This window comes from Delphinapterus leucas, chromosome X (genome assembly GCF_059928025.1).
Source record: "Delphinapterus leucas isolate spDelLeu-1000000601 "Yukka" chromosome X, BTC_Dleu_Yukka2, whole genome shotgun sequence".
NCBI classification, from domain to species: Eukaryota; Metazoa; Chordata; class Mammalia; order Artiodactyla; family Monodontidae; genus Delphinapterus; species Delphinapterus leucas.
In genome coordinates, this window is record NC_143150.1 from 113,090,206 (window position 1) to 113,116,198 (window position 25,993).

Sequence of the window (25,993 nt, forward strand, 5' to 3'; positions counted from 1 at the left end):
TTTGTTCTAGGTGCTTTGACTTGCTTGCAGCTACTCAAACACATCAGGGACGCTTCCAGCTCAGGTTCTTTGCAGTTGCTGTTCCCTCTTCTTCGAATGCTCTTTCTGCAGATACTCACATGGCTCACTCTCTCATTTCCTTCAGGTCTGTTCAAATGCCACAGTCTCAGAGAAGCCTAGCTTGACCACCCAGTGTTGGAAATACATTTCCCCTTCACCTAACCCTGATTTGCCTCTATTCTCTTACCCTGCTTTTATACCCTGCTTTTTATACATTATATATGTTTATTTGCATATTTGTTGTTGTCTGTTTCCCACCTTAGAATGTAAGCTCTAAAGGGAAAAGACTTTGTCTGTTTTACTCATTGTTGCACTCCCTAGAGCTGGGACCATTTGCACATAGTTTGCTGTTAATAAATACTTGCTGAATTAATAAATGAAAAACACTGTCCTCTTGTAATCTGAGGAACATAAAAGTATATACGATACAGAAGCATGGTGTGCTGCTAAATGTTTAACGACTGTCTCTTTGTGTGTGTGGGAGCCCTGATGTGTGGCATTTGCTGATTTCCGTGGTGTAAATACACCCACTGTGACCCATTTCAAGCTACCAATATGACATCAGTGAAAGTGGAGTTAGAAAGAGATGCATACTTGGTGCTCAAGAGCTGGTACAAACTGGCTTCAGCACACAGCTACAGGAATTTAGTGGGATGGATAAGGTGTGTCCACAAATACCCATAATACATGATAAAATAGAATAAGTATGGAAAGAAATGGGTAAATGAAAAGTTATGAAAATTTAAAGGGCGATACTATTTTTTTCTGGATGTTGTAAGGTGTTTGCACATTGGTGGGGTCAACATGGATCCTAGGACTAGTCTTCAACTTGCTGAGGATCTTCAGTTTATCAGTTTACCCTGAACAAAGGGAGATTGTTATTTTATACAGAGTGGTCCAGCTAGGGTTCTCCGAGGAAGTGGCGTTTGAGCAGAGACGTGAAGGGAGTGAGGGAGCAAGCCATGCGAGTATCTGCAGGAAGAGCATTCAAGGGAGTGGGCAGAGGGCACTTGGACATTGATTTTCAAAAATGGTATTAGTTGGGATATTTTTGGCTCTGTGTAACTGAATACAATTCAAAATGGCATAAATAATAAGAAAATTGTATTAGCTCACATTTGAAGAAGCTCAGTAGGTGCTCAGGGTTGGGTAATTCAGTGGTTCAGCAATGTCATCAGGGAAGCAGGTTTTCTGTCCTCCTGCTCTTCCACCGTCAGCATGCCAACTTTTCCCTTCAGCCTTGCTCTCCTGATGGCATCAAGACGGGTGCCTCAATTTTTGGGATCATGTGCAGAACCAATAATATCCAGTAGAAGAGAGACTCATCATCACTTTTGGGGGGGACTGGTTAAAGTTTAATTGCTCATAAAAGTAGAGAGCATAATATAAAAATTAGCCATATCTATCACATAGATATAATCCCATACCTATCACATAGATATAATTATTAACATTCTGACATATTTGCTTCATCTCTTTTCTGATGAATAATTTTAAATTACTGACATCATGAAATTTCTTTAGAATGCATCCCTGTAAAAAGGATATTTCCTTAACTAATCATATTATTTTCATACCTAAAATTTAATAACTATTCCTTAATAGCATCTAATATTCCAGGCCATATTCATATTTCACAGTTTTCCCCAAAATGTCTTTTATGGCTGGTTCAAACAAAAATCCAATCAAGGATCATTCATTACATATTATTGTTATATTTCTTAAATCTCTTTTAATAGTGATTCTAGAACATTACCTCCTTCCTGTTTTCTGCATAAAATTGAAATGTCGAAAGGCCCAGTCTGTTGTCCTGTAGAATGACTCAGATTCACTTCGCTTGGTTGTTTCTTTGAGGTGTTTTTCTGTCCTCCAATTTCCTGTAGACTTGATGTTGGATTTAAAGAGTTATTTATATAGGTTCAGATTAAACATTTTAAGAAGGAATACTTCATAGGTGATGTTGTGTACTTATTGCATCATGTTAAGAGTCAAGTAATATCTCTGACTGTCCCATTCTTAGTGGTGGTAAAATAAGGGGATTTCAGCCTCCTCTCTTCATTGTGAAATAACATCGTATGGTAACATTTTCCTTGCATCTAGTAAATAATTTGGGATATGGTACTTTGGCACTTAATGTAACTATCCAGGTCCCCATTAACCTTTTTTGACCCAATGGCTCTGGCTTCCACTGAAGATAGTTGCCTGACTCAATTATTTCATTAGTGTTTTACAGAATGATATTTATTAGCTGAAATTCTTATAAAAAAAGAGAATCAACTAGGACTATTTGTTAGGATACCCTTAAGGACTAGAAGGGTAAGATAAATGGTTGACTCAACTTTTAATTACCAATTTTCAAAGTGAAGTTTTGGTGTAATGGTGACAATTGAGTTTGTTTGTTTTGACTTTTTTTTTTTTACATCTTTATTGGAGTATAATTGCTTTACAATGGTGTGCTAGTTTCTGCTTCCTAACAAAGTGAATCAGTCACACACACACAAATGTTCCCATATCCCTTCCCCTTCCTGTCTCCCTCCCTCCCACCCTCCCTATCCCACCCCTCTAGGTGGTCACAAAGCACCGAGCTGATCTCTCTGTGCTATGTGGCTGCTTGCCACTAGCTATCTACCTTACGTTTGGTAGTGTATATATGTCCATGCCACTCTCTCACTTCGCCACAGCTTACCCTTCCCCCTCCCCAAATCCTCAAGTCCATTCTCTAGTAGGTCTGTGTCTTTATTCCTGTTTTACCCCTAGGTTCTTCATGACATTATTTTTTCTCAGATTCCATATATATGTGTTAGCATACGGTATTTGTCTTTCTCCTTCTAACTTACTTCACTCTGTATGACAGACTCTAGGTCCATCCACCTCACTACAAATAACTCAATTTCGTTTCTTTTTATGGCTGAGTAATATTCCATTGTATATATGTGCCACATCTTCTTTATCCATTCATCCGATGATAGACACTTAGGTTGTTTCCATCTCCTGGCTATTGTAAATAGAGCTGCAATGAACATTTTGGTACATGATGCTTTTGGAATTATGGTTTTCTCAGGGTGTATGCCCAGTAGTGGGATTGTTTGTAGATTTTTTGATGATGGCCATTCTGACTGGTGTGAGATGATATCTCATTGTAGTTTTGATTTGCATTTCTCTAATGATTAATGATGTTGAGCATTCTTTCATGTGTTTGTTGGCAGTCTGTATATCTTCTTTGGAGAAATGTCTCTTTAGGTCTTCTGCCCATTTTTGGATTGAGTTTTTTGTTTTTTTGTTACTGAGCTGCATGAGCTGCTTGTAAATTTTGGAGATTAATCCTTTGTCAGTTGCTTCATTTGCAAATATTTTCTCCCATTCTGAGGGTTGTCTTTTGGTCTTGTTTATGGTTTCCTTTGCTGTGCAAAAGCTTTGAAGTTTCATTAGGTCCCATGTGTTTATTTTTGTTTTTATTTCCATTTCTCTAGGAGGTGGGTCAAAAAGTATCTTGCTGTGATTTATGTCATAGAGTGTTCTGCCTATGTATTCCTCTAAGAGTTTGATAGTTTCTGGCCTTACATTTAGGTCTTTAATCCATTTTGAGTTTATTTTTGTGTATGGTGTTAGGGAGTGTTCTAATCTCATACTTTTACATGTACCTGTCCAGTTTTCCCAGCACCACTTATTGAAGAGGCTGTCCTTTCTCCACTGTACATTCCTGCCTCCTTTATCAAAGATAAGGTGACCATATGTGCGTGGGTTTATCTCTGGGCTTTCTATCCTGTTCCATTGATCTATCTGTTTTTGTGCCAGTACTATACTGTCTTGATTACTGTAGCTTTGTAGTATAGTCTGAAGTCAGGGAGCTTTTCCATACAAATTGTGAAATTTTTTGTTCTAGTTCTGTGAAAAATGCCATTGGTAGTTTGATAGCGATTGCATTGAATCTGTAGATTGCTTTGGGTAGTATAGTCATTTTCACAATGTTTATTCTTCCAGTCCAAGAACATGGTATATCTCTCCATCTATTTGTATTATCTTTAATTTCTTTCATCAGTTTCTTATAATTTTCTACATATAGGTCTTTTGTCTCCTTAGGTAGGTTTATTCCTAGGTATTTTATTCTTTTTGTTGCAATGGTAAATGGGAGTGTTTCCTTAATTTCTCTTTCAGATTTTTCATCATTAGTGTATAGGAATGCAAGAGATTTCTGTGCATTCGTTTTGTATCCTGCTTTTTGGTTGGGCTAATGGTGGACTCTGGGAGGGCTCACACCAAGGAGTACTTCCCAGAAGTTCTGCTGCCAGTGTTCTTGTCCCCACGGTGAGCCACAGCCACTCCCCGCCTCTGCAGGAGGCCCTCCAACACTAGCAGGTAGGTCTGGTTCAGTCTCCTCTGGGTTCACTGCTCCTTCTCCTGGGTCCCGAAGTGCACAGTACTTTGTGTGTGCCCTGCAAGAGTGGAGTCTCTGTTTCCCCCAGTCCTGTCGAAGTCCTGCAATCAAATCCCACTAGCCTTCAAAGTCTGATTCTCTAGGAATTCCTCCACCTGCTGCCAGACCCCCAGGTTGGGAAACCTGACGTGGGTCTCAGAACCTTCACTCCAGTGGGTGGACTTCTGTGGTATAAGTGTTCTCCAGTCTGTGAATCACCCACCGAGCTGTTATGGGATTTGATTTTATTGTGATAGCACCCCTCCTACTGTCTCACTGTGGCCCCTCCTTTGTCTTTGGACGTGGGGTACCTTTTTTGGTGAGTTCCAGTGTCTTCCTGTCGATGACTGTCCAGCAGCTAGTTGTGATTCTGGTGTTCTCGCAAGAGGGAGTGAGAGCACGTCCTTCTACTCCGCCATCTTGGTTCCTCTCTCCATCCGGTAGGTTTTTGCCAGTTTATTAATTTACAAGGAGAACTATCTCTGGCAGGATAATGGCTCACAGTAATTTATACTGGGGATGCCCATTTAGGAGGAGACATCACACATTTTCTTCATAAGAAATAGAAATTGAATGGACTTAGGGAGTACTGTCATCAAGTTTTGTAGCTGGTTATAAAAGTATTTTGGTATAGGGAATTCCCTGGGGGTCCAGTGGTTAGGACTTTGACTGCCGAGGGCCCGGGTTCAATCCCTGCTCAGGGAACTAAGATCCTGCAAGCCAGACAGCATGGCTGAGAAAAAAAAAGTATTTTGGTCTATAAAACTATGACAGCATTAACAGAATCAGAGCATTCTCTTGCTGGAAATATTTCTGTTAAATACTGACATTTTACTTGGAATTCCAACACCTTGGAATAAGGCAGTCATGGATTGGAATGCCAGCTCTTCTACCTACTAGCTATTTATTTCCTAATCTCTCTAAGGCCTCAGTTTCTGCATCTAAAAAGTAGAAAGAGTAAAATGCATTTCACAGAGTAGTTTGAAGCTTAACTGATATAAAGCACCTAGCCCAAATGCACGCATGGTATTCAATAGGAGTTAGTTTTTACCACAGTCCTATTTCTCCCTCGTTTTTTGATTATCACAGTTTTCTGCCTTTCTTTCTTGTTTCAGAGAAGTTGGTTTCCAAGAGTATAGTTTATCTACCAGTAGTAGTTATATTTTAGATTTCATTTTAGGGAAGAACCCAAGCCTCTTTATGAGATTCAGCAAATCATTTTCTATTATCAGCAACCAATGTCTTTAGAAGTTATCTTTTAGATGAGTTATCTATTGGGGAGGCATCTATCTTTTATATGCTAGCTCTTATTAACTGTAATTTCAGAGGGGCTATTTTCCAACCTTTCACCAAATTCAGGGGCACACCTGTTGGGGGCCTTCTGCTTTCTATGTACTGATTACAAATGAGTCCCAGAAAGTGGTCTCTAACAGCTCAACAGATGATCAGAGAGGATAAAGGAAGCAACACAGAACTCCCTCCACTTAATGCACTTGGTAATTGCCCTTCACAGCTTTAGACATTCATGGGAAAGTGAATGCACAATCAGCCTTGATTATCTGAAGCTAGTTATCATCTCCATCAGCTTGGCCCCTGTGATTTTTCTCTGCTCTCACCTGCTGATTGACCAGTTCACTGTTCATTAACAGTTTTTAGAAAGATGGGCAGAGAAGAAAAATGTTGTTACATTTTAATCAGTCTACTTAGGTTAAAAAAATTAGTTCATATAAAATGGTTTCATAAAAGTAAAGGAGAGGGATGAGGTTAAAAAAGAAAACTAAAATGATGTTTCTTGGTGTACTTGTTGATTTGGTATTATTCATGAGTCTTCAGCTCTAATCATGGCAACTTGACAGCTGTAACTACATCTATTTAAAAATATTATTATATAGAATGATCCTAATTTTGCAGAAAAGAGAACTGTACACACACACACACACACACATACACACACACTATATATGAGTAGAAGAAAATACACCAAAATTTAATAGTGGCTTTCTTTGGTGATGGAACTTTTACTTTTCCCTTTTTGTTGTGCATTTTTTTCAAATTATCTACAATGACCCTCTATTACTTTTAAAATAAGAATAACAGGTATTATGGAGATTTTATTAAAGTGCACTTTGAAAGGTGAAGAACAAATGGCTGCAATGATTTAATATTTTGTAAGTGTGTGTTAAGTACTACTTGAAGCTTTTATCAGATAGATGAGGCAATGTTCCTTTAGGAAGCCCATCAAATTCTGTGGAACAGACAGAAGAGAAAATGCTGAAGGACCAGGGTAGATGAGGATCTTTGGCAATCTAGTACTGGATTCAGAAATGTTCCTTTAGATTTCAATTTTTGGTCAGTAAGCCTGAGAGGCCTTTGAATCCCAAGGGCTTCATTTTGCCTTCATATCAAACTTTTTAGGAGACAGAATTCAGGGACTTAAGGGTTCATGTCCTTTGCTTATTTGTTATTTGGGATTCCAGACATTTAGATTTGTGTCTCTTCCCTATCTTAGGCTATCTTCTCCTAGAAGTAGATTCTGAGGCGAAGATTCCAGTACAAGTAGTTAATTTGGAAGATGATCCCAGGAAGCGCTGGCAGGAGAGTGGAGAAATGAGTTAAGGACGGGAAGGGTGTGTTATCAAGCAAGTTAGTACCATGGATAACTGGAGTATAAGTCTACTGGGAACACTGGGAGCCAGTATAGAAGAAGCGCTTCAGAGCTCTCTCATTCGGTCGCTGGTTGAGGGCTGCTCCTGGGGGCACCGATTCGCTGCTGGGCTCTGACAGCCAGGACAGTTCTTTAGGCAGAGAACTGCAGGTGCGGCAGTCAGCAGCGGTCCAGGAGTTCACGACAAGGGTAAGGCCTGAGGTGCTAGAGGCGGGCTCTGACATATCTGCCACACTCGCCCTTTCAGAGGACATTGTACTGTCACAGTACTTGTCTGCATGGAAACAAAAGCAGTTGTTTCCTTGCTTGAAAATGCAGCCTGTGTTACAAAATGCCAAAAGCGTATTTGGTAACATTCCAGTAAAGGTCACCAGTGTGGCTAAATGAAGCTCTGTCTTACTGGGGCCTTTGAGAGATGATATAAAACATGCCTCAGAGTTATCCCATCCAAGGGGCGAGGAAGCTTGGGGTTTTAGCTTCCGGTTCAATCATTACCAGCTGGGAATTACTCCCCGGGTATTTGCTTGGTATTCCCACCTGCCCGTCTCATAGGCTGAGAGGAGGCCCTCAGGTGGAGAACTGTCGGTGCTGGCAGAGGGAGGAATGGTGAGTCAGGGCCCTGGCTGCTCTCTCCTACACCTGCTGTGGCCGGGGCAGCAGTAATGACAGTCGTCCCTGTGGCAAGGGGAGGAGGTGACCTCTTTGTCCGAATTGCAGTGGGCAGAAGGGCCTAAGACATGAGCTCTGGTGGCACCCATGACTGAGTTCCCCTAGGGACAGTAGCAGAAAAGAGAAATGCAGAGCCCACGTCGGGTGCCCCTTAGAAAATTCCGACTTTGGGAAGGCTTTAAAGAGGGATTGGAGAGCCACGACACTTTATTACGGTCCACTTTTGTGTCTAAAGGCTGTCGTGGCCTGGGCAATCCAGGTGCCAATAGAATTTTAGCGCTGGAAGGAGCCTTGGGCATCCACCTCCCCCGTACAGGGTCCTGCTTCTCCTTCTCCATCCACTGTGTGGGCTGTGCGTTGTTTAGTTCCGTCTGTTCTGTCACTGGATGCTGGGGGGGCCTGGGGCTGGAGCTGGGAGTAGGGATGGTGTAATAGCTGTTAAGATCTCTCACACAGTAGAGCATCTGCAAGACAATCAGACCTTTCCCATTGCCAAGATTTACTCCCTCTGAAATTTCTCCTGTGTGTGGTTATGCTAAAAACATGCCTCTTTCCCAGACTCTTGCGTATATTCTAGTATCTTTCTCATATGCTTGGTAATTGCTGCTACATGTTGGTTCATAAACCCGCTTGGTGTATCCATCCAGGGAAATGCACTCATCACCACTATCGGTGTGCTTGAATCTGAGGAACCAGGAAAAACTGCAAGTTACTGTGGAATACAGAGCAAATTGCTGGGCAGGGAGTTAGATAAAAATTCAGGAACTCTGGCCTAGCTTTTCTGCTCAGCTAGGCTATCAGTGCAGGATAAATCATTAGACAAACTCAAAAACAATCCTGACAATACCTTGCATATGTTTCATTTCCCTTCATGAGATTTAAACTTTTTCTTATATTTCAATAGGATTTTATTTTGTCTAGGGAAACAAATCCTTCCCCACACTCCCCAGAAGAACACAGGTACCATTTTATAATGGTAATTCTCCAAAAATAGTATTTGATAAACTTTGTTGAGAACCTTTTTGTCTCATTAATTAATCAGCTATTTAATCAACAAATATAGCAACAAATATACATGGAGCTCCTACTATGTGTCTGTCATTGTGCTCAGTGCTAGCAAGTGATCAAAATGGACGCAGGCCACATCCCCCCGGAGAGGTAGGATGGGAGGGCAGCTGCAACACCTATGTAGAAAGTGCAGCCCATTTGCCTCCTTGAGAAATTTAAATGCTAGAGATGCAGCTGGTTAAGCTGTAAGCTCAGCTCTGTTTTGTCAGTCCCTGCTTCACTCCCGGCTTCTTTCTCTTGTTTCCTGTTATCCCTCCGTCTGTCTCAAAGGGATTTTCTGGGCTGTCTCTTCCTTCCGATGGCTAGGTTCCCCTGGCGCTGGCTCTTGTCACACAGCCAGTTCTTGAAGGTTGTGAAGAGAACGTCACCTTGTTTTTTTCCCCTAAACTCTCCTTACATATTTGGAAATCGAAGGTGATTTACAGCAGTGATTCATACCCTGCAGCCGTGGGATTGAATGACTGAATCCCGGGAGCAAAGGAGCAAGGAATGGTCTGAACCCCTCAAATTCAGACATCTACTTGCCTTAAGCATTTGGGAATTATGCATTCCAGAAACGCTTTCTTCTTCTTGCATTTTACTTGTTGTGTGAGCAGGTGGGCGTAAGCCTGGTAGGTGTCATGGGCTAGAAAATGCTGTGAAGAATTCCTAACAGCTCCTGCCTGAACCTTCCACAGTGAAGCTGATTTGCATCTGAGCCTACAGTTCTGGGGCTTCGAGCTTTATTGAGTATGTGCTTATTTAATCGCCCTCTTTACACTTGGTTCCTTTCTGCACTTTTGAATTTGGTCTGTTCTCTGCCGAACAGACTTGACTATTTTTAAACTGGTTGGCATTGAACGTGATGTGATTTCTCCTTTAAATTTGTTGACTGGGTAAATTAATTTAGAAAAACTGTGGAGATAAACATTTAAGGGAGGATTTTTAGGGAGAGGCTAGGATTTGATTCACTATCTTTTCAGGCTGCTGTTAATGGAAATGAATTTCTTGTAGTCACATTCTCGGGTTTGTCTCTCTCAAGTCAGGATATTGTTAAGTACAGATGCTGCAAAAGGGAGGATTTTTCCATCATTTGTTCAGAGAAGTAAGAGAAAAAAGCATGTTCACAGCAAAGAAGAAATTGACTTTAAGACTATATCAAGAATAAAATGGCCTGGACTGCAGTGGGGAAAAGGAAAACATTCACTAGAGGGGGAGAACATATATCTAGAGTAGTATAATTAATTTACTAGTCATTCACATTATTATCCCAGATTGATTAACTATGACAAGAGATTTAACACAGAATCCTTCAGAGTGCCCTACTTACAGGAGAAAAAAGGGTGACACATTTGTCAATTAAAGTGTTGCTCTAAATATTAGGGTTTTTTTTCACAAGGATTTCTTTTTCAAGGAAGAGGTGTTTGAGACCAAGAACACAAATGAAATACATATGAAATGGTGCATTGTGCTATCACACTCCTGGACGGTTGGTATATCTGCTTCGAATTAAGGGTTTGATGTCATGGAAACAGCTTGTTCATTTGGAAAGCTGCTGACACCCTGTGGGAAGGCAGAGGACCAGTGTGTGTGTGTGTGTGTGTGTGTGTGTGTGTGTGTGTGTGTGTGTGTGTGTGTGTGTGTGTGTGTGTGTGTGTGTGTGTGTGTGTGTGTGTGTGTGTGTGTGTGTGTGTGTAACGGTCCCTATCAACCCTCAGCAAAACAAATACCCATTCCTGCCAGAAAGTATGGAATTCTATGGGAGGGTTAGGCTTCTTTTTACTTTTGGCATCAGAATTTTAGAACAGAGCATATGCATCGTCTGAAGAAAAATGTTACAATGAGAATTCTGATTCAGTGGGTCTGGGCTGGGCCCTGAACTTCTGCATTTCTAAGGAGCTCCCAGCTGGTGCCGATGCTGATGATCTGGGGATCACACTTGGAAAACCACTGCTCTAGAGTTTTTATCAATTTGGCTGAACATTAGAATTATCTTCCTCTTTGGCTATTGTGAAATATCAGTACTTAATGTTTGGCCAGAAGTTTTAAAAAGAATCATAGTTTTAAAGTGCTGCTTTCATTTTCGCTGATTGCTATGTCAGTTTTAACTCTTATCTAGAGCTAGATGTCTTGGAAAATAAAAAGGTAAAAACTACATGCATGTTTAATACATTATTTTGAACTGGGCATTGTTTGTAGACTCTCAAATTATACTGGAGTTTGGCGACCTGGAAGGAAAACGGTTTATAGTCTCCTATCCATAAATAGAACCAAGCAGCCATATAGGAAATCAATCTGGTAAGAGCGGTGACTCTTTGGCAAATTGAGAATGCCCACTATAGTGGGTTGGATAGTGTCCTCCAAAAATTCATGCCTAAGTTATAACTTCAGAATGTGACCTTATTTGGAAATAGGCCTTTTGCAGGTGTGACTAGTTAAGATGGGGCCATATTGAATTCAGGTGGGCCTTAAATCCAATGACTGGTGTCCTTATAAGATGAGGAGTGGTCACACACACACACACAAAGGGAAGAAGGCCATGTGAAAATGGAGGCACAGGTTGGAGTGATATAGCTGCAACCCAAGGAACTCCAAGCATTGCCAAGAGCCACCAGAAGCTAGGAAGAGGCAAGGAAGAATTCTTCTCTAGAGCCTTCATAGGAAGCATGGCTGCTCTGACACCCTGATTTCAGGCTCCTGGCCTTTAGAACTATTAGAGAATAAATTTCTGTTGTTTTAAGCCACCAAGTTAGTGGTAATTTGTTACAGCAGCGCTAGGAAACTGATACACCCACCATAGCATAATGAGCTTGTACTGAAACCTGTTCTCATCAGAGTTGGATAATATATGCTCTTCTTTACTTGAGGTGGACAAGCACTCTATTTCCTAAGGCAAGCGTGTGATTTTCATTCTATCGGGCCATAAATTTAAATCCCTCAATAAATTCAGAGATCATCTATTGTCCTGTAATTTTTGCATAGCCTGTAGTTAAGTACATGGTTCCCATCACAGCTATGAAAAGATAATGATAAAGTAGTACATCTTTCACCCAGCTTTCTTCAGCATCCTTAGGTTATACTTGAGGAGCTCTATAGTAGTTGTGCTGCTGATTTCTGCATGATTCGCTATGACTGCTTAGATACTTATGGGGTCATGGTCATGGGTTTGATTCCCTGGTGAAACAGTTGGTTATTTCTTGGCCTTAGACTGTCACTTAACCCTAGGTAATGTCCTTGAAAATGTTGATCAGAATTGGAATTGAGTGGAGCTGTCTAGAACAAGTTCACTACTGTAACAAACAAAACATCTCAAGATCACAGCCTACTAAAAGTGGGTCAGTAGGTGTCAACTTCTGATACAGAGGACAGCGTGATGATGATGATACTTAATCTGGTAGCTATATGCGGGTCAGCAGTTTCACTCTCCATCAACATTTGGTACATAGTTTGGAAAACTGAATTGTGTCTCAGGTTTGATCTCAATCTGTGCTGGATTTGTAGGCACGATTGAGATGGTTTTGAAATTTATTAAGTCAATTACTAATGCAGCTGCTTTGATTTTTGAGGGTGAAATTAATTTCATGGATTTTTATAGTTGCATCAGATATAGCTTTGGGAGTTCCAGGGAGACAATGAAAATATTGCCCATTAATTTCTCTTAAGTTGTAGAATCTTAAACTGACAAATTTGATCTGGGTTTTATAACAATTTGTAGCAAGGTGTAAGCAACTTAACCTGTAGGATGTTTGTGTCAGTGCAAATTTGGTCTTATGATTTACATTCTAATAAAGGTTTTGAAAGATCTTGGGAGTTATTTCCTTTATGGCAAGATGCTGTGCTCTCAAGAAAATAGTTTAATGAAAAGCTTTTCTGGATGCAGTGCTACAACAGGCTCACTCTTTACAGTATATGTTAGTTGGTAAGATTGTCTTGGTAGAGGCAGGGGGCAAGGAGAGGAAACGTGTCTTTCCAGAGTTTGAATAACGATTTTATTAACCCTAAGATGAAAGAAGGAAGTGGATTTGTCTTAGAGCATTTGGGATTTGAGATAAAATTTTTAAAAATTCTCTATCATAATACAGCATTTCATAGTCTTTCAGAGGTTAAATATACTGTGCAGTAGGTTTCGTCAGAGAAAGGGGAGTTTGGCAGAATACCAGCTGATTATATTAACAAGATGCCTATTGCTCTGGCTGCCCAGTCTGTCTTATTTGGTGTCATTTATTACATTTGGGGATAGGGGCCTCCCTAAACATCTTTCCTATTTCTCATTTTCCTCCCATCAGGAAAAATTCCAGGAAATTTTCAGAGAGAACCAGAGGTACTATGCCTGATGACTTTTATTTGTCCTGTTTGCTTGTCCCTTTGGGTTGTTAGAGGGGAGAAAGGCTTAGAGTGTTAGTACACTCGTAGAGGAACAATTTCAAGGCTCTACATGTACCTGATTAGGGAGAGGATTAAAACCAACGTTTATCTGAGCACCCGTCAAATGCCAGGGGTGGTGCAGGTAAATTCACATATCCCAGCAGCCCTCTGACATAGGGATTATGGTTTCAGCTTCACTTTTGGGAAACTGAGGCTCAAAGAGATGATGTGTTTTCCCAAGATCACACAGCAATTAAATGGCATTCAGATTAGTCTGACTCCAAAGCCCAAGTTCTCTTACTGTACCCTGTAACCTTTCAAAGTGTAAAATGTGAATGTAAAGTATTGAGTCCCAGCTCCATTTTCACCAGGCATGCATTTTCACCTCCTGAGAAGTGATAGAGCATGGTGGTTAAAAGGGCAGGCCCTGGAGCCAGGTTGCCTGGGCTCAAGCCTTACACCTGCTACTTTTTAGCTGTGTGACCCTGAGCAAGTTGCGTGCTGTCTCTGTGCCTCATTTCTTCATATGTATAAAGGGTAGTAATATTAGCACCTACCCAACAGGGTTGTGGTGAATCTGGAATGAGCAACTAGAGCAATGCCTGCCACATGGTGGGGACCAGGTTAATACTTATCATTAAGCCTTGTGATAACACTATTTGACAGGTGAAGAACTGATGAACTTGCCTGGAGTGGTACAGCTAGCACAGCTGAAACAGGGTTTGAGCACAGCCTGATGATATGTCCAAGGCTCTTTTCACTATATCTCAAGTGAAAATTATCAGGAGTCATGAAGAATTAGAATTAGGGAGAAAATAATATACTCTTCTGAGTCCCTGAAACCTTTGCATTGATCTTTTTTTTTTAATGTATGGGTATTTTTTTTTGCATTGATCTTTGAGCATGCGCACATATACACACAAACAGACACACTCAGAAAAAAGTGCATGGAACAGCTGTTTTTAGGGGTATGTGAAATCCTGCGTCTGTAACCAGAGGGCTCTGATTTCCAGTTCCAGCTCCGGAAGCTAGTTATTAAGAAGGCCGTCACAGGTTCCTCACTCAGTATTTTTCCCTAGAATTCTGACTCACTGCACCCTGCATCCCCTCTCTCCCTGCCCAACACAAACCCTGGGAATGCTGTGAAGGCAACAAGGATCTGATGACTGTGAAGTGACCATGATTTGGGTCTCCTTGCAGAGCCAATCCTCACATTGGTTGCTGGGTTGTCAAAGCTTTAGAGAAGATGGTCCTGGTACTGGCTGCCAAGCCCCTTCTGACTATTGGTTCAAATGTGAGTGGGTGAGGGCAGGGACACTTTACAAGCTTCTCAGCAGGAAAGACTAAGTATCATGTTGTCACCTCTTACCACTACTACCCATGTCTCCTCTTTATTCTTTGTCCTTGGTGGGCAAGGGTCATTTTTTCTTCACCTGTAAGTGGACCACAATTCACCCAAGATAGTTTAATACAAATCTCTCTAAATGTTTCTGACGGTGTTTGATTTGAGGTCGCAGTTAGCCCCCAAATCTCCATTCCTCCTGCTTGCCATAGTTTCTTCCTCTCCTCTGTTTCACTGGAATTGATAATAATGGTGCCATGAAGAGACTTGCTCCAACTAACCTTGTTTTCTTCTCATCCATTGAGCACCCCTTGTACATACCCAGCCCTAGGACTTGACTCATGCCACGCCTTCTCCATTCTGCCGTTTAGAGCATTAGGACACCCATAGAATAGCAATTTAAGACTCTCCATATTCTTGGCTGGGGGAAAGATAAAAACTAACATTTTCTGAGCACTCATCAAGGGCTAGGTGTGATGCTGATAAATTCACTTATCTCAGGAGCCTTCTTTCATGGGGACTGTGATTTCCATTCACATCCTGCTGCTCCTTTAAGGATTAGTTCTACTTCCTCTGCAACTGGAAGATCTCTCTGAGCTGCCTTTTGGCATTTATCATATAGCCCCTTTGGCAGACACTGTCAGCACCTCTGTCATATAGCCCCTCAACAGACGCCGCTGATTCATGTAAACACAAATATTGGCTTCTCACTAGGAACATTTGCTACTTGTTAACTTCCTCCCTATGGGGTTTTTCTGCTGAGATTATTCTCAGCCCATGTTTAGGGCAAGTGAATGCCCCAGAAGCAGTCGTCAGCGAATGATAGATGAGAAGTTGGTGAATAAATTCTGCTGCTTCCTCACCCTTTGCTGAGGATAACTCTGAGATGTGTTCTACAGTATCTCAGAGGTCCCCAGCAGGATTGAGTCTCAGTTGCCCACAGCAGTAACCTGCTCTGTAATGAACCCTTTTCTGGCTTCTTTCCCTTCCCTGGCTTACTTCCTGTCACCCTTACCAGAGCTTCCTGGGATCATCTCCAGAGTAAACTACTTGTATGTGAATCCTTGTCTCAGGGTCTACTTCTGGAAGAATCTAACCCAGACAAAGCCTTTAGATTCATTCATTTTATGTGGTTGTTTTCCACAGCTTTGTTGCAAATTCTTTTGTGGAGTGGGGTGGGGAACTATTCCTTCTCTTGTTTCAACAATATTTATGGAGCATTTAATGTGTATGAGACACTGTGTTGGATTATACAGAGGATTAAAAATTGAATGAGTTAAATGATTAAAAAATAGTTCTTGACCTCTAGGAATTGTGATATGAAAATGAATTTCAAAATGGCAGTCTCAAGATTTCTTTACAGTTCCTTTCTATTGGTTTTTAATTGGTGTACTAACAGAAACAAAGGAAATGCTCTTATGGTAACACTGAGATTCAGAGATGACACATTGTGTTTCTTTTTTTACATCTTTATTGGAGTATAATTGCTTTACAGTGGTGTGCTAGTTTCTGCTTTATAACAAAGTGAATCAGTTATACATATACATATGTCCCCATATCTCTTCCCTCTTGCGTCTCCCTCCCTCCCACCCTCCCCATCCCACCCCTCTAGGTGGTCACAAAGCACCGAGCTGATCTCCCTGTGCTATGCGGCTGCTTCCCACTAGCTATTTTACGTTTGGTAGTGTATACATGTCCATGCCACTCTCTCACCCCATCACAGCTCACCCCTTCCCCTCCCCATATCCCCAAGTCCGTTCTCCAGTAGGTCTGTGTCTTTATTCCCGTCTTACTCCTAGGTTCTTCATGACATTTTTTTTTCTTAGATTCCATATATATGTGTTAGCATACGGTATTTGTCTTTCTCTTTCTGACTTACTTCACTCTGTATGACAGACTCTAGGTCCATCCACCTCCCTACAAATAACTCAATTTCGTCTCTTTTTATGGCTGAGTAATATTCCATTGTATGTATGTGCCACATCTTCTTTATCCATTCATCCGATGATGGACACTTAGGTTGTTTCCATCTCCGGGCTATTGTAAATAGAGCTGCAATGAATATTTTGGTACATGACTCTTTTTGAATTATGATTTTCTCAGGGTATATGCCCAGTAGTGGGATTCCTGGGTCATATGGTAGTTCTATTTGTAGTTTTTTAAGGAACCTCCATACTGTTCTCCATAGTGGCTGTACCAATTCACATTCCCACCAGCAGTGCAAGAGGGTTCCCTTTTCTCCACACCTTCTCCAGCATTTATTGTTTCTAGATTTTTTGATGATGGCCATTCTGACTGGTGTGAGATGATATCTCATTGTAGTTTTGAGTTGCCTTTCTCTAATGATTAATGATGTTGAGCATTCTTTCATGCGTTTGTTGGCCATCTGTATATCTTCTTTGGAGAAATGTCTATTTAGGTCTTCTGCCCATTTTTGGATTGGGTTGTTTGTTTTTTTGATATCGAGCTGCATGAGCTGCTTGTAAATTTTGGAGATTAATCCTTTGTCAGTTGCTTCATTTGCGAATATTTTCTCCCATTCTGAGGGTTGTCATTTGGTCTTGTTTATGGTTTCCTTTGCTGTGCAAAAGCTTTGAGGTTTCATTAGGTCCCATGTGTTTATTTTTGTTTTTATTTCCATTTCTCTAGGAGGTGGGTCAAAAAGGATCTTGCTGTGATGTATGTCATAGAGTGTTCTGCCTATGTTTTCCTCTAAAAGTTTGATAGTTTCTGGCCTTACATTTAGGGATGACACATTGTTGACTCTTCAGTTTTAGTAATATTAGGTGATCCTCTGAATTAAAAAATACTCATAGTCCTACATTGCTAAAGCATCAAATGTCATTTTATCTCATGTTCTTTTCCAATCTTTATCTATAGTTATATTACTGTAACAGATGGCAATCAGAGCATACTTACAGTTTTGAATTCTGCTTTTGAATTATCACTCTTCTATGTATGTTTCCATTTTTTAGGCAATCTTCATAATTATTGTAACTGAGAGTACTATACTGAGCTGATGTATCATAAATTACAAAATTGTTTTCATATTGTGTAACTTTTAGATTATTTATAAATCTTTACTATTATGTATAATACTTCAATGAAAATCTACTGATAGCTTTTTTTCCCCTGTTGGAATATTTCCCTTTTATAAATTCTCAGGAGCAGGATTACTATGTCCAAAGAGGCTGAATATTTCGGTAGCTCTTCTTGTCTCTGACACTTCTTTTCTTTGCAGTACCTAGAGCAGAGAGAACTGTTTAAATGTACATGTTAGGGAAAGTGGATAGATGAAAAAAATAGTAGGTGTCCGTTAAAACTTTTTCTTACTACTCCAATAGCATGGATTAATGTAAGAGGCCAGTTAATGATCATGTGAGCAGCCACCAAGAGCCTAGCCCTAAGGAGCCAAGATAGAAGGCATCTGAGCAGGATTGTTCCCTGCGCCTGGAAGTAAGGGTCTAAGTACACTTCCCAGTGGGGTGAGTGGAGTGCTCCAAGTAGCATGAGGCAGACATATGGGACAAATGTCTGGCAGGTTTTGAACAGGGCTGCCCTTGGCTTCATGGGCTGGGTGGACTTGCTCAGGTCAGCCAGGAACTCTTAGCAACTGCTGCTTGCTTAGAGCTGGGCTGTGATTTGAATGTGTCGTCATCTGCTCCAGTGGTCCCTGACTCACCCGGCGTTGTGCTCACTGATGATCAGAAGGAGAAATTCTGGGTGTTCCTGGCCTACTGGGCTGCAGCTGAGGACTGTTGTCTGCTTCAGAAGTTCCCTGATATCCTCAAATATATGGTTTTAATTTAAGCAATACAGAGGACATATATAAAGTTCAGGACAGCATCTAGATACCTGTTTGATTAGGTAATCAGTTAGTTACTTCATTATTAGTTAACAAACAACTCTAAGCGTTTTTTGAGGGGTTACCATGCAGTAGTCATTATTTCACCTGCTAGGAATATGAACACCAGTAAGGCTTGGTACTAGCCCTTGCAAAATTGGTCTGTGACACAGTATTACACTATAACTATATTATTCTTCAGGATAAGAGCAGGAAGTCAGAACTCCAGATTTGTTTTGTAGTTTATGAACATGCATTTCCAAAAGGGATTTAAGGATCATAACGCAGGCCATGTCATGACTAGCCCTTCTATAGGTACATTGTTTGTCTCATTTGAAAGCATCTTTTTAACAGCCCTAAACTCACCGTCCTAACTTGGCTCCAGTTTGTAACCTCTTCCTTCAAAACCTGCCTCAAAGCTTACTTACCCTGAGATATTTTCTTAGTTACATCCTGTTTGATTCGGATTCCTACATATTCCTGCAGGATTCCTTGGTATTTAGGATGGACTGTTAGATTATCCTGAAGGTATTTGGATTTTAGTGTTATATAAATGTGTATATTTTAATGTAAGTTTCATATATATATATATATATATATATATATAAAAACATCTTTATTCAAGTTTAATTCCTTTACAGTGGTGTGTTAGTATATCCCCATATCTCTTCCCTCTTGCGTCTCCCTCCCACCCTCCCTATCCCACCCCTCTAGGTGGACACAAAGCACCGAGATGATCTCCCTGTGCTATGTGGCTGCTTCCCACTAGCTATCTATTTTACATTTGGTAGTGTATATATGTCCATGCCACTCTCTCACTTCGTCCCAGCTTACCCTTCCCCTTTCCCGTGTCCTCAAGTCCATTCTCTACATGCGTATCTTTATTTCTGTCCTGCCCCTAGGTTCTTCAGACGATTTTTAAAAAAATTCCATATATATGTGTTAGCATACGGTATTTATTTTTCTTTTTCTGACTTACTTCACATTGTAAAGCAATTATACGCCAATAAAGATGGAAAAAAAAAGGAGTATCCAAATGGCAACAAGGTTTTTTTTAAAACAATAATTTGAAATATAATACGTTAAATTCAGGAGAATAGCTAACATTTTTTGTATCACCAGTGATGATTCTGAAAGGGTTATTACCCTACCACCCTGCCCATCTATTAATCACAAGACGAATAAAGAGCATGCCCTGCTATTTATTCTGGGATGATACTGGTTTGTGGTTAAGAGTTGTAGGCTATGGATTCACATTTTCTGGGCTTAGAAACTCACTCTATAAATGATCTTTAACAGAAGAAAGTTTAGGGGTTTAGTGGAGTGGGCCATTGTCATTAATAGAGCTTTATAGAATCATAGGGATTTGATTACTGAATATATCTCTTGCTGAATTCTAACAAAGTGAAACAAAAAACATGATTTCAGGATGTTTTATTTGGGTCCTTTATTCTGTGGGCCCTTCAGACTTTGGGGTTTTTATTGGGCTCAGCTATAACCATTGCTTGATTCTCTTTAATGACATAAATCGAATTTAATATAACAATAACGAGAAAATGCTCAGTATAAGATGAGCAAGGCATTAGCCAAACAGAGCCACTTGGAACATGTTCTCTAACAGAAGGTGGCTGTTACTGGAGGGAGGTGTCAAGTAGGCATTCTAGAAAGGCAAAAACTACAGCTATCATAGTTTCCTACAGATATATCCAGGTAGAGTGAAAAGTGGAAGAGACCTTAAGAGATCTAAACCAGTGGGTCACAAACCTGGCTGCACATTAGAATCACCTCAGGAGTGTTAAGAATGGTCCTTGGCCAAGATCTATCCCAGAGATATTTGACTGGGGAGGGGTCTGGGCATTCTCCAGGAATTCAGATGTGCAGCCAGTGTTGCATCAATATAAACCAACTTTTCTGAAACGTAGAGATGTTAAAACAGATTCCCCAAGTCTATGCAATTATATGTGGTGGTGCTGGCTCTAGGCCTGTGCTTTTTCTAATGTACCACTCTTCCTGCTTCATTACCTTGGCAAATTCTATCTCCCTCTCCCCCTCCATCCTCATTCACAATCCTACCTTTTGACTTGACAAAATGTCTTCTTCTGGCAGTGAAATGGTGTGTTTTGGCTCCACGAGGTAAATTACTTCTTATGACAAGCACTTTTCCTCCAAGGGAAGCATACTTCACTTACCCTACTTCATAGCACTGTAGGGGGCCCACAGAGATGTTAAGCAACAGGAATTCTTTGGGTGATACAGGAGGCATTGTATTAAAAGGGCATGACAGCTCTTTGGAAATACAAAAAGAAAACACTTTTAGGAGCCTCCTGAATCTTGTACATTTTGCTTTGGAAATGAATTCTGAGTTCTTGGGGTTTTTCTGGAACATATGAACCATTTCTAAGATAGAAGTCTTTCAACTCTACTTTGAAGGACTTGTAGGCTTCTGATAAGCTTCTAAAGAGTGGTATTACAGAGATATTTGTGAGACTGGTAAAGTTTACATGGGGAAGATGTAGAATTTTCTTTCTAAAATGAAACAATATTTCAAACATATAGAAAAGAGTAGCAGAAAATATAATGAATAACTGTGTACCTGCCTCTAGCTTTTACAAATCTTAATAATATACCGTAATTATAGTACATCACAATATAATATAATTCGGTATATAAAAACTTTTTACTAGAAAAATTTCAAAAATACACTAAAGTAAATATATAGTATGCTGACTACTCATGTAGCCTTTTATCCAACTTTAACACTTACCAATATTTTCCCAACTGTTTTTCATCTATCCTCCACCTCCTTTTCTTATATTTCTAGAATCCTTTTTTTAAAAATCCTAGACATCAAGTAGTTTCAGTTGCAGATATTTTGGTATGCGTCAGTGAGGTTTGTTTGTTTGTTTGTTTGTTTTTGCGGTACGCGGGCCTCTCGCTGTTGTGGCCTCTCCCGTTGCGGAGCACAGGCTCCGGACGCGCAGGCTCAGTGGCCATGGCTCACGGACCCAGCCCCTCCGCGGCATGTGGGATCTTCCCGGACCGGGGCACGAACCCATGTCCCCTGCATCGGCAGGTGGACTCTCAACCACTGCGCCACCAGGGAAGCCCTGTTTGTTTGTTTATTTTACATGACCACCATGTCGTCATTATACCTAACAGAAATAGTGGAAATTTCTTAATATTGTCTAATACCCAGCCCATAATCAGATTTCCCCAATTCTCTCAAAGTTGTTTTTAAACTGTTGTTTGGTGTAGTAACTTTTTTTTTTATATATAGATTTCTTTCTTTCTTTTTTGGCTGTGTTGGGTTTTTTGTTGCTGCATGCAGGCTTTCTCTAGTTGTGGTGAGCGGGGGCTACTCTTCGTTGCGGTGCGCGGGCTTCTCATCGTGGTGGCTTCTTTTGTTGCAGAGCATGGGCTCTAGGAGCACAAGCTTCAGTAGTTGTGGCACACGGGCTCAGTAGTTGTGGGTTGTGGGCTCTAGAGCACAGGGTCAGTAGTTGTGGCACACGGGTTTAGTTGCTCCGCAGCATGTGGGATCTTCCCGGACCAGGGCTTGAACCCGCGTCCCCTGCATTGGCAGGCGGATTCTTAACCTCTGTGCCACCAGGGAAGTCCCAGTATAGCAACTTTTTAATCATCAAAATTTTCAAACATAACCCAAAGTGGAAAGGATGGTATAATGTAACCAGTATTCTATCACCCATCTTCAACCATCAGACAGATGTAGTTTTTAAAGAGCTAAAACATTATTGTGTACCTCTTCTGTTGTTTGTATTTGGTTTGTTTTATTTCTGAGAATATTTTAAATAATGTTATTACATGTAGGTAATATATAATGTAAACAATAAATGTATGGTGTTTGCATGCTTTGAACCATACTTGAATGCTGTACCTATTCTTTGGCAATATGTCTTTTTCACTTAATATCATATATTTTTAGGTTTATTTTCAAATGTTCCTTCTGTGGGTCAGTGGTTTTGACTGGGCTCAGCTTTTTCTGCATCAGTTGAGATGATCATGTATTCTTTTTTCTTTATTTCTGTTAATGTGGTGTATTACATTGATCGATTTTTGTATGTTGAATCATCTTTGCCTTCCAGGAATAAATCTCATTCAGTCATGGTGTATAATCTTTTTAATATGCTGCTAAATTCAGTTTGCTAATATTTTCTTGAGGATTTTTGCATTAATGTTCATAAGGGCTATTGCTCTGTAGTTCTACTTTCTTTTAGTGTCTTTGGCTTAATATCAGGACACTGCTGGCCTGATAGAATCAGTTAGGAAATGTTTCCTTGTCTTCCGTTTTTTTGAAGAGTTGGAGAAGGATTGGTGTTCTTTAAAGGGTTGGTATAATTCACCATGAAGCCATTAGGTTGAGCTCTTTGTTGGGAGATTTTTGATTACTGATTCAATCTCCGTACATTTATAGGTTTATTCAGATTTTCTGTTTCTTTGTTATTCAGGTTTGATAGATTTTGTATGTCTAGGAATTTGTTTCATCTAAGTTACCTAGCTTTTTGTCAAATGATTGCTCATACTATTCTCTTATAATCCTTTTAATTTTATAAGGTCAGTAGTAATATCTCCACTTTCATTTTTTATTTTTGTTATTTGTGTCTTCTTTCTTTTTCTTTGTCAGTCTAACTAATGGTTTGTCATTTCTGTTGCTCTGTTAAAAGAACAAACTTTTGGTTTCATTGAACTAGTATTTTTAACAATTCTCTATTTTATTTGTCGCTGCTGTAATATTTATCATTTTCTTCCTTATGCTAGCTTTGTGTTTATTTTGTTCTTCTTTTTCTAGTTCCTCTAGATGTAAAGTTAGGCTTGGATTTGAGATCTTCTTTTTGAATGTATGCATTTATAGCTATAAATTACCCTCAGAGCCCTGCCTTCACTGTATCCCATAAATTTTGGTATATTGTGTTTTCATTTCATTCATTTCTAAATAGTTTGTAGGTTCCATTGTGATTTCTTCTTTGACCCATTGGCTGTTTAAGGTTCTATGTGTGTGTGAATTTTCCATTTTTCTTCTGTTACTGATTGTGGTCAGAGAAAATACTTTGTGTGATTTGAATTTTTTAAAATTTGAGTCTTGTTTTGTGGCGCAACACATGTTCTGTGCTGGAGAATGTTCCATGTCCACTTGAGAAGGACGTGTTTTTTTTGTTAGGTCTAGTTGGTTTATAGTGTTGTTTCACTATTTCCTTATAGATCTGTCTATTTATTCTGTCCATTATTGAAAGTGGGGTATTGAATACTGCAACTATTATTGTAGAACTATGTATTTCTCCCTTCATATCTATCAATGTTGCTTTTTATATTTTGGGGCTCTGTTGTTTGGTGTATATATGTTTATAATTTGTATATCTTCTTGATGGATTGATCCTTTTAACAATATATAATGTCCTTTGTCTCTTGTTATGGTTTTTTACTTAGACTATTTTGTCTGATATTAGTATAAACACCTCAGCTCTCTTTGGGTTACTATTTGTATGAACTATCTTTTCCCATTCTTTCACTTTCAATCTATTTGAGTTTTTGGATCTGAAGTTTGTCTCTTGAATACAGCGTATAATCATATTTAAAAATCTCTTCTGCCAATTTATGCTTTTCTTTTTTTTACCGAAGTATAGTTGATTTGCAATATTATATTAGTTTCAGATGTATAGAATAGTGATTCAGTATTTTTAAAGATTATACTCCATTAAAAGTTATTACAAGGTAATGGCAATGGTAATTCCCTGAGCTATATAATATATCCTTTTTGCTTATCTGTTTTATACATAGTAGTTTGAATCTCTTATTCCCATACCCCTAACTTGCCCCTCCCCCCTTCTTTCTTCCCTTTTTTGACCACTACTTTGTTTTCTGTTTCTGTGAATCTGTTTCTATTTTGCTGAATAAAAGCATAAGAAATACAGGAAACTAACAAAAAGGCAGAAGTAATTCCTTCTTTATCATTAATTACTTCCAATATAAATGGATTAAATTCTACAATTTAAAGGCTTAGACTGTATTATTTGCTGTTGAACCCCTTTAGTGACTTTTTCATTTCATTTATTGTACTTTCCAGCTCTAAAATTTGATTCTTTTTATAACCTATTTTTAAAGTGATTTTCTCGCTTTGTTCATATGTAGTTTTCTTGATTGCTTTAGTTCTTTTTCCATGTTTTCCTTGATCTCTTTGAGCATATTTAAGACAGCTGTCTAGTAAGTTTGATGCTTGCGTTTCTTCAGGGATGATTTCTGGAGATTTGTTTTGTCCCTTTGAATGGGCCATACTTTGCTGTTTCTTTGTATGCCTTGTGATTTTTTTGTGTGTGCAAAACAGACATTTGAATGTTGCAGCTCTGCAAACCAGATTCTTCTCTTTCCTCAGGGTTTGCCTTTGCTTTTTTTTTTTATTGTTGCAGGCTGTAACAGTCCATTTGTTTAGTGACTTTCCAAATTATTCTTGCAAAGACTGTTTTCCTTGATGTGTATGTTCTCTGAAATCTCTGCTCCTTAGCTTAAGTTCAGCTAGTGTGTTGACAGATATCTCTTGAATGCCAGGAGCTAAAAAACAACAAGAAAATAAGAAAAACCAAAACCAAACAATATAAATGAAAAATGTCTCTCCCAATCTTTGTACCTTGGCTTTGTTCTGGGATTCTCCTTCCACACTTAACCTGGCTTGCACTGAGCCTAGGGATTGGCCCAAGGTGAAAGATTGGAGTCTTCTCAGTTCTTTTCTGAGCATGTACCTTGCCCTGGGCATGTGCACAGCCTTGTAAATTCCCACATATACACAGGTGCTATTGAATGTCCTAATTTGCCAAAGAAATTCTCCCCAACTTTTGCTCTTGGGACTTAGGCAGTTTATTGTATATTTCAACATTAATCTTTGGCCCCAGGTGTCAATGGGCTGTTAGTTGGGCTTCCAGTGTTTTTGAATAATGCCCCTTGCTTTTCTGGCCTTAGTTTGAGTTCGGTGAAAGGGAGATAAATACCTTGCATCAGTACTTCAGATAACCCCCCAGACAGGTTAGAACAGACATACACAATAATTTGTAAATAGGCTCTGCTTTGTTTTCTCTTGGACCAGGAACCAGAATCCCACACTGACCATGGGCTACAACTCCTGCCATGCCAGAGAAGGCTTGAGGTAAGGACAAGTAACAATTCCACAAAGCTTTCCCACTGTTTTGAAGTTGCCTTTTTCCTCATTCATTGCCTGCTTGATTGCTGTAAACCTTTGACTGTTCTCCAAAGTTCTGAGACAGTTGTTTTTCATAGTTTCTGCTTGTTTTTTTGATGTTTCTGTGGGGGAATGAGAGCTTGGAGCTGCCTACTCTGCCATTTTTTTCTCTAAGTTTGTATCATGAAGTTCCTTTTAAGGGAAACTTCCCACTCATTGCCCCTAAAGAAGGGCTATTGTTACACAGGTCAGGTGACTCTACCCCCTTGACCATAGTTTTTGGGACCATGGAATGTGTACGTGGTACGTAGCTTGGCTTGAAAATATTTTGTTAGTAAAACAGATTACCTTTCTTGGAAATCTGAACTGAGAAAATGAAGCAAATAGTATAAGGAACTGAGGCT

General features: G+C 39.7%; 1 protein-coding gene across 1 annotated transcript in view; it reads left to right on the top strand.

Moving 5' to 3' along the window:
* Positions 1 to 25,993, top strand: part of LOC111167506 (uncharacterized) — a 247,214-nt gene that overhangs the window by 119,022 nt on the left and 102,199 nt on the right. Inside the window, exon 6 of the mRNA XM_089904681.1 lies at positions 25,497 to 25,556. The gene's annotated coding sequence lies outside the window, so the exon portion shown is untranslated. The remainder of the gene's footprint in view (positions 1 to 25,496; positions 25,557 to 25,993) is intronic.